The sequence below is a fragment of the Varroa destructor genome, unplaced genomic scaffold (assembly GCF_002443255.2).
Source record: "Varroa destructor unplaced genomic scaffold, Vdes_3.0 BEIS01000003.1, whole genome shotgun sequence".
Taxonomy (NCBI): Eukaryota; Metazoa; Arthropoda; class Arachnida; order Mesostigmata; family Varroidae; genus Varroa; species Varroa destructor.
Genome location: NW_019211456.1, coordinates 43,630,404 through 43,639,973, shown reverse-complemented (window position 1 = coordinate 43,639,973; position 9,570 = coordinate 43,630,404). Strand labels below are relative to the sequence as shown.

Sequence of the window (9,570 nt, the reverse complement as noted above, 5' to 3'; positions counted from 1 at the left end):
TATTAACGATATATTTGGGCCAGTTACCGGTGGCCAGTTTACGCTATTGCTATAGCACCATTCTGAGACACCATCGCTAGAAGAACCTCTTCTTTATTTATTTAATGATCTATATTGAAGAAAAACTCTTAAGATTCGGCTAGTGGTCTAGCAATTACAATCGAGTTGCCCATATAACATAGTAGTAATAATATAAACATGACAAAAAATCGCTATTACCGCACAAACTATTTACATGTTATATTTCACTAATGGAATTATGCTAAAACTCGTCCGGATCACAGCAAAGGAGTGTTGACTCCTTCCTAGCTTCCGCCATCCAACGCGGTCGGCTTTTTTGTCGTATTGACCACAATTACTATATATACATATACAAGCGTAGAGGATATCATCCTAGGTCGCTGTGTCCTCATTGTTAATGCCATCCTCTTTTACGTGACCAAGTCCAATAGGCTCTTAAGATATTCCAGCTGATTCGCTCTTTTCGCTTGACGGCTTACTGAATTAAACATCAAAGTATTTAGCTTTTGCTTTACTCGACCTTATTGAGGCATGTCTTTAGTTGTATGAACATTTATTAGGCAACTATCCTCTTACAGCCGCTTTATAAACGAGGCAATATATGAGTTTCCTAAAGAAAAAGCCCAACGCCAGTTTGACACTGATTGATAGGATGACAGACGCAGATTGATCTGTCAAGATTGGAAGCATAACCATAGCTACGAATATTCGATTAAGCATTATGACATTGACCGCTAAATCATGGCCATATGCATTCACATACACTGATACACTGTACGCCTTCTTCGATGATGTCGTTTCCAGTCCGTTAGGTCCATCAGGCAACTTGGACGACATCGGCTAGTCTAGCGGCAATAGATAATTTTACTACTTATCTTTCCGCGAGCCAGGATCCAACTGTCCCGTTGAAACCGTCGCTTGCTGGTACCTTCATCAACAATCGTCGGGCGACGTTAAAGAAAATCTAGTAGCCGCCTCCTGATCATCATCTCCTTCAGGAACGAGAAATGAATACCGCGACTAATCGAATGAAAAAGGCAATCATTACCCTGTCATCGTTAAAACAACCAAATTCAATTCAATTCAATCTCATGGTTATATTTTCAGTGTTCAAACAACAAATGAACACGAGAATCTGCCGGCCAATTTTTGGCTACCATCACTGACTGCGCCGAAGTGTCGCCTGTATGAAAAATGAAGAAAATTTAACTGAGAACACCATACTTTTTGAAATCTTTGCCAATATATTAGAATTCGTAGTAAAAAAAAAAAAAAAAAAAAAAACAGCCCTATAGATTAAGCACACGTCTAAATTTACACTTAGATATTTTCTATAGAAATGGGTTTTCCGTACCACAGCAGGATAGTCCTTCTACCGCACTGTTTACCGACCTTTCCGCAATATGTTGATACTCATTCGGAAAAGACAGAAGATAACGATCGTCAATTATACAGAGCCGAAGATACCCGAATTATTGTTTGTCTGTTAATCCCATCTCAAATAGCCCTATTTCCACACACACAGAGGGCCTGTTCGTTCATCTTCATCTATTCATCATAAATATCTGTGAGACCATTCAGTGTCGCTGATGATTCAGTTTGTCGCGATTGTCTAAGATGGACAGACGCGCGGAACACATCGGATCGCTTACTGCCAGTAATATATTATACCAGTAATATCTTAAACTGTGGTGGGCGCGAACGCTTATGACCGTACAGCGAATATATCAAGTGATGGAAAAAGAACAGGACAAAAAAACATTGGCCTACATCGTGCCTACAAAAGAATGGATCGGATTCCGACTATGCAATTGATGATTCTGAAATCTGTGCAAACGCTGGCACGATCCGCAATATTATATCTGTATAACACGAGTAATGGCACGATGTGCGATCATGGTCTGACCGACACGGGGCTATCAGATCTGAGGCGTCCACAACATCAACCTGGACGGTTCCGGCGACGTCGAAGAGAAATATGCTCATACACGCATTCTACTTTTTATTTTGCGAAATAAAAAGCTGAGAGAGCACTACGGTGAACATGACGAAGATGCAATATTTTCTAGATGGACGACATCGGTGCCTACACACGATGGCTTCGTTTCCTTCGGCCCTATCCCGACTGTTCAACAACGGATGATGTACCCATTATTTCACTTAAAGTTCCTTCTTTTAGCGGCGCCTATATTTATCCATATTGCTATATATGTGTGTATTTACTTATATTGAGCAGTTCATCATCAAAGAGTCGAAGTCGTGTATGACCTTCGGTTCCTTCTCACATAGTTTTTATTCTTTTACACATCTGCACACGCACGCGTGTGCAGATGCGTGTGCGTGCGTATCCAGATACAAATGCAAACTAACACACATAGAATAGGCGCTTGTGTGCACAAGTACATTTACCTGCCATGAACACCCTTGTCGATACGATAATCATCACTATCAACAGCCCTTTAGCGTCGTATTCAGCGCGGAACAGCCGACGGTCGGGTGAAGTCGCTTCTACTATGGTCGTTTCTATTGCTGCATATTTAATACGGTTGGACCATGACTGATAACGAAAGGGTGTACAGAGGTACCGTCATAACAAGTTCGTGCCAGTCAGGGGGCTCTTCTGCATCGACACTTTCTCACATAGGTGGCAGCTTAGGTTCAGGACGGGCAAACGCACAGCAGAAGAAATTCACCGATATCTTTTCTTTTTCTTCTGCAGTACGTTAATGGTCGAGTCAGACGAACTGGGTGCCTTCCGTTTATCTGTCTTGTTTCTTTCTGCTGTCCTTACAGTTATTCTCCGATTGGTTGTTTCTAGTTAGCCTCACACAACAAGTATCATTATGTCGATTAATCGACTCCGTTCATAGTATCGATTGAGCCGTCCTACGAGGAATGGAAGGGATGTCTAAGTGTTTGTTTCACTAACCCTGACCGGGCAGACTGTCTGATTGTGTTATCGTCTCCATCGGCGACTTACCCCTTGCATCGGTTATTTTCTGCGCTCGATAAAGGAAGCATAATGGAAAGAGGAAGCCAGGCCTCTAGCTATTTCTGAGTAGATTGATCATGCTGGTCGCTGTTGTACTACTTTGTTTATCATCATAGGTTGTTATAGAACTTCCGGCAACACTGACCTGATCCCACGAAACACAAAACAACATACTTAATTCATTTAAAAAAGTGACCTTTTTTTTCAGTTCAGGCCTTTTTAGGGTAGATACGGTTTACTAGTTTCCATCATATTCACAACGTGAATTGATACAGCTACATAGCTCAGGATGCAGATGCTTGTAACGTAAAGCTCGTCCTATTGGATGCCCTAAACGGAGAATGATTTTGGCTAAATAGAGACAAATATTTCTTCTCTGGGAGATAATTGTTCTGCCATATTTTTGTCAACACAGCGCCGATTGTTACTCAAATTTATGCTGCAACCGACACCCTACTACGTATTCGTATTGATTCGGCCTCATGAAAAATATTCGAGCGAATTATATAGAAATTAAACAATTAAAAAAAAAATACCTAATGTTTTGCGATGAAGTCCATCGTTGTGTCGTACGCTGATTCAGATATTCTAGCCAACACATATCAGCGCATAATAAAGATTATTGGTAAAAGTGTTCATGAGCGAAGACACAAGCGAGATTTCGTTTTCTTTTAGAATTAGAAATTAATTAGCTACAGTCCGTTCTCTACACGGACTTTTCATTACATATGATGGGTTAATTAAATTATTTGTTAGTCTATTCGCTTTATCTCTCATATCCTCTCAGTGCCAATGATGTGTTTAACAAAAACCATAATAACAGCGGCCGTTGCCGTAGGCATACGATGGTCTTTCGAACCGTTAATTTTCTTTCGAACCGCCCAATTGTTTTGTCCTTGTCAGCAGCCCTTTGCCAGTGTTACTTCACACGAATACTCTTCTTTACTTTAATGATTGTTATTGTATTATGACGTAATTCATTTACCACCGTCGAAACACAAACCAGCCATGGAAAAACTGAGGAGCTAGTCAAAACAAGATGGCGGCGTCGTCGGAGGCAAAAATTCTCGGAACTAAATAATGACAACAATCAGCGTCCATACCGAAGAGAACGATAACCTAATCGAACACGAATCGTCAATTGATCTGTTTGTCTCCGTTTTTTGTTTGTTTTGTTTTGTTTTGTTCTATGGCAACGAAGCTACTTAATATACTATATTTCATAGCTCGTTGAAGATGTTTGCTGTTCGTAAGATTGCCATTGTCATGACTGCCATCAAAGTAATATAATAAATGCTGTCATGACAGTCAGACGTTTGGCACGCGCTGTTTTTACTGCCGTAGAGCCCGACGTGTTAAACAGAAATTACGTGTGTGATAAATTTTTCACAGACCGGCATTTCTTTATAGAAGGGTAAACATATTTATGTTCCACACCATCTATTTTATATTCGATAGACAACTGTAATCATAGCTATCGACACCTACACATTTGACATAGCTTAATCTATAATAGATTACTCACGAATGTACGCTTCGTACATTGTGCCACCCATTATACCGCTGGACCTCTCTAAAAACATCGAGCACTTTTGAGCGTCTAAGTTCGATACGGTAACCTGCAGTAAAAATCGTTCGGGAAAACCTATCTATACTCTTCAACATGTTTGTTAATACAAGTGAGCGTAGAATCGTATAATAGCTGGCGTTTATTTCGTTATACGGAAATCCTTTGTAGACGCAATAATGGTAAAAATGGAGTCACGAATTGGTCATGCAACTCTCGTGTAGGTTGATGTGTTCTGTTTTTTTTTATTCGAAACCCCAGAATAACAAAGCTTTAACATGGACCGCTCGTTGTACGATGCCATGATAAGCGGAAAAATTCTTTTGCTGACCTGTGCTGTACCTTACGATTCACTCAAATGAGTACTGGACCTCAGGTCACGATAATGACACATGAAGCAAAAACAAATACACGATTATACCGTTAGATTATTACATGGTATACGGTATGTGCGTTGCCTTCGTGTAGGTACGCAGCTGGCCTTTGTCCTGCTGCTGCTGCTGTGTGCATCCACGACACCGTCATATTTGCTTGAGGATGGCCACTCAAGAACATGTACACACCCTTTCCAAGTCAAATTTAAAGACAAAATATAGTACAGAGAGGTAACTGTCGTCATTGCTATCCAACCGCAAAGAGAGTGTCACATATATGCATTTCGATAGCACGCCAACAAACGTACTCAATAGCAGATTTGTCTAGGTCCGCACCGTTTGGAATAGCAACACTTGTTCGTACGAACGAAACGAATGGCTTAAGGTCTGAACACGAAGGATTTTTACGAAGGATATCACATTAGTCATCTGATCGTAGACATCTGCATTTTGAACTTTGGACACTTAAGGATCGTGACATCCTCAAACAATCTTTGCTCGTTAGTAGATTTTTTTTATTGTTAGCAGTTGAGGCACGGCCAGCAATGGCCCTGGTACGCCCCCCCATTATGTAGTACCCCAGATTTCTCGGATAAATACACAAACAGAGATAAGCACACACACGCACGCACCCATGCACAATAGTATGACCAAGCCAATTACAACGTAAAATCAAAAGATGTCACCGTCAAGTGAAACAATAGTCACGTTGAACTGACTGTGGACGCTATTTGAAACCGTTGCGCCTGACGCCTCTCCAACGGCCAAATTATTTGATCAACGCACGCGCTGTTCGGCCGTTCTATACCGCCAAGGGTTGCATGACCTTGCATTCTTCGCAGCGATTATGTACTCTCAAGGACAACACTGACTGTACTGTCAAAGTGTGTGTGTGTGTGTGTGTGTGTGTGTGTAACTTACTGTAAGTCATTTTTGCCTAACTGTTATTAATTTTTGTTTTTTTAGCTCCGAGTCGATTGTGAGGCTCTTAGCAACACACATTTTGACCATCGGATCTCTTGTTCTAATTGTACACCGCTAGGAGGCACAGAGATAGCGACGTAGTGCAACCGCTGGTTATTGTATGAATATATAAATGACGGCGGAGAAAACCAGAACCACAGGTATAATCAATGTGAGCAGGTAGCTATGGCCAGATCATAATCTTGACCTAATAATAAGTAGAGTAAATAAACCAGCGGTTTGCGATCGGTAGTGCGAGTGATACACAGGAACGGAAGTTGATTTGCTGGATGGATGGATGGATCAGCCAGGGAAATTAGTGGGAAGCTTTGCTCTCTAATACTTGCGTCTTGCTCGGTGCTGAACCAGCAATACTAATAATAAGAAAATACTTGTTTTTCTCGATATAATATTATAACGGAATAAAGTAATGGCCAGGTTCCCTAGGTGCGAAAATGGCGACTATTGCGGCACAGGTTAGGTGCAGAAACGGCGTATCAAACCAAATGAATGCGTCTACTCTGGTCAACAACAACAACAACCGGCCTACAGAATACAACATCGTGAGAAAAATAGCAAAGACAGCACGCAGTATAGGAAAAATATAGTAGTAGTGAACCATTCCTGAACGTAGGAGGATTGAGACAAGGAATGCCTCGACGATTTAAAGGGACCGCGGTAGCTACACTTCGCAGCAACAGCAACGGCAACCAAAAAGCGTTGGCAAACATTAACACATCCAGCTCCAACATCATCTGTGGTTAGTCCGGGATCAGCTTCCTTCGGCAATCTATGTACAGCAACTTTAGAACTCGTGCAGAAATCACCATGCACAGTCAGCGAATAGCTTTAGGTACCGCCATTTGCGCAGTGATACTAGAACGAACTTCAGCAGTTACCTTCATCCAATCCTTTCCATACATCAAGAACCGGCGCCTCCGCTTGTTGCTCCTATCTCAAGGTATCAACATCTACAGGGACTCGAATCAACAAGACTTGGTTTGGTTCTGCCCAAATCATCGGTGCGAAACGCTTAAGAACGTTGCATCTTTGTCCATGGGCAAACAAAGCTGTCAGCTGCTAGAGTCGTAAATTCGGGAGTGCTTGGACACAGCTGAAGCTTCAGAAGCGATGACGCGGATGTCAGATTTTAGCTAGTGCAGATAATCACCTCATTTGGCGTGAAGCATCGTCCAACTGTAAAATATGGAGAACACTGCTTCGGAAAGATGCCTTAGCTAACCGGCCATTTTGTCGACGGGTCATGGTTTCGTGTCCATTTTGGGGAACTATTATCTTTACATTTTGTACTTCACACGATTGGTCATCCACTTGGTCTGTACCCCCTACTCCTGCCTCTTCTTCCGATTGCGTCTCATCTTTCTTTGCCAAAAACACTAGAACTGCGCCATCCTGCTCAGATAGACGACGGATATCATCGCGCTCTCGTTCCTGAGCGGGGGCGCGTTCTTCGCTATACGCAGGATTTTTGTTACGGCTGACCACTGGTAGAGACCGCATCGTTTTGCTACTGCCGCCGGCATCAGTTTGGCGGCGGAAACTGTTATTATGATGGTGAAATTTCGTCGTGCTTATCGGGAAGATGTCTAAGAGAGGACGATCTTTAGGTGAACACGCTAGAGAGGCATCAAACAGCGTATTTACGGGCAATAAGCCAGAACTCGTATGAATAGCCACGCTTCGCCGGTCACGTGGCCGCTCGCTTACGCGGAGCCCCTTCCTCTCGTTCTCGGTTTCTGCTACTTGGTTCACTGTCATTGTTGATTCTTTTCACGATTCTCCACGAACCAAACAATCCCTGCTCAAGCGATCGCAATGTGGCCAAAGCTCAGTTAAAATCTTGCCGACGGAGACGTAAGCGATAGTTGTACCCTTACCGATTTATGTGCGCCGCTGCCTGTTTGTGTAAGGTACCATGAGTAATGGATGTTTGTTTCCCGATTTTTGTTGTTGTAGCACACAAAAATTTCATAATAATATACAATGTAAAAATACTATTATATCTTTTTAGCTCGATCCTACGAGACAAACGCGATAGATACCTACACTAGCTTAACGCCGTCGAATATATAAATTAGTCTTGGCGTAGTCTGCTGATTGGCTTTCATTTTTCAAATCTGAGAGGCGCGCATTTACGAATTAACACGGCACACGCAGTTTGAGTAAAGCTGTGCCCGCGGTGGCCAAGCCATCTTTCGCACGCTTTAGAAGCAGTTAACAATCTTCTCCACTTTACAGATCGCTATAAAAATCTTACTCTCGCAATTTCCCCTTTCACAATCTGCGTTTCCGTCGGCGTTTGCCATTCTCATGCTCTACGAATCGCTCAATTTCTATAAATATCGTATTATCGGGCGTGAGGAATCTGCCGCCTGAGTAGGACGAAATTTGTAGGCAGTAGCTTGGCGTTACCCATCCTATGCTTGTGACCCAGTATTCCAGCGACACGACGAATACAAGGTGTGAGAAGCATTGGGGTAAGTGGAGGTACGTTAATCCACTCTTTGGGGTCGCCTCTTTTGCGAATTATTAATTAATTTCAAAGGTACAATTTGTGCATGCATACGCAGGCACACATATGCACGTTTCATCAAAACGTAAGTGCTATTACCATCCGACCAACAGGAGTAAATAGGAAGCGAAACTCAAATTGTTAGATTTATTTTTACACATCACAGGGCGACAAAACGTTCAGTAAAATTTGCTCTTACGAAAAAAAAAAAGCAAAGTACAGATAAACGAAACAGTAACAACACAAGGCAACTACCGCAAGGTAATGGCCATCTATGATTTATGTGAATGCCTATCGCATACAGATTAGCCGTTAACTCACCTTGCGATTGGTGCACGTACCTTTGTATGCATTTGTGGGGTACTACACCGAAGGGGCTATGGTTTCGTCAAAAAAGGAACAAGAGACGCAGCCAAAGGGGGCGCATCATTTTCGATGCTGGTAAGTGCGAGCTCCACGCTGATCACAGAGAAATTCATCGATTTTTTTTTGTTCTCAGACGTACGGTCGTGCTTAACCCATACCTTCTGATGACCAGCATCATGAGATGACCCTTGCCGACACAGTACGTCCGATGCGAAGAGATAGAAATCAGCTTGATTGCCAATGTTCCGTCCTACCATTACCACCGTTTCTATCACCGCGGGCATTGATCCATTCGAACTTTCATTAATAGTCATTCGAACCCCCAACGACGTCGATACAGAAATTAAGGCAGAACACCATAAAGCTAAAAGCAAGTCAGAGAAGCAATTGGTCGCGCGCCATTATTCAGATATGTATAGCTAAAGGTTTGTACAGGTAGTCGCAAAAAAAGGGTAGACAGAAATTTTTGGATGATACTAAGCTGGTAATTACATTGTAGTTCTACACCGATTACCAATATATTACAAAGAATGGTCCCGCTTTGGTATGAATGGTAGTTACACTTGGTGATGTTGATACGAATACATTACATTAGAAAAAGCTTGAGAATGCACTAATAGGGAAGAAAAACAATAATTATTGCAAAGAAAATGTATATAAAAATGTTCGATGTTTATGTCAAAACGCTTCGTCAAAGCTATATCGCCGTAAATTTAATCGCATCGCCTTTATATATATAATATATAATATATGT

The 9,570-nt window shown here is 42.0% G+C and overlaps 1 protein-coding gene across 2 annotated transcripts in view; it reads right to left on the bottom strand.

Annotated features, from left to right (window-relative positions):
* The window catches only part of LOC111246448 (uncharacterized), a 259,672-nt gene that overhangs the window by 216,778 nt on the left and 33,324 nt on the right, over positions 1–9,570 (bottom strand). The window lies entirely within an intron of this gene.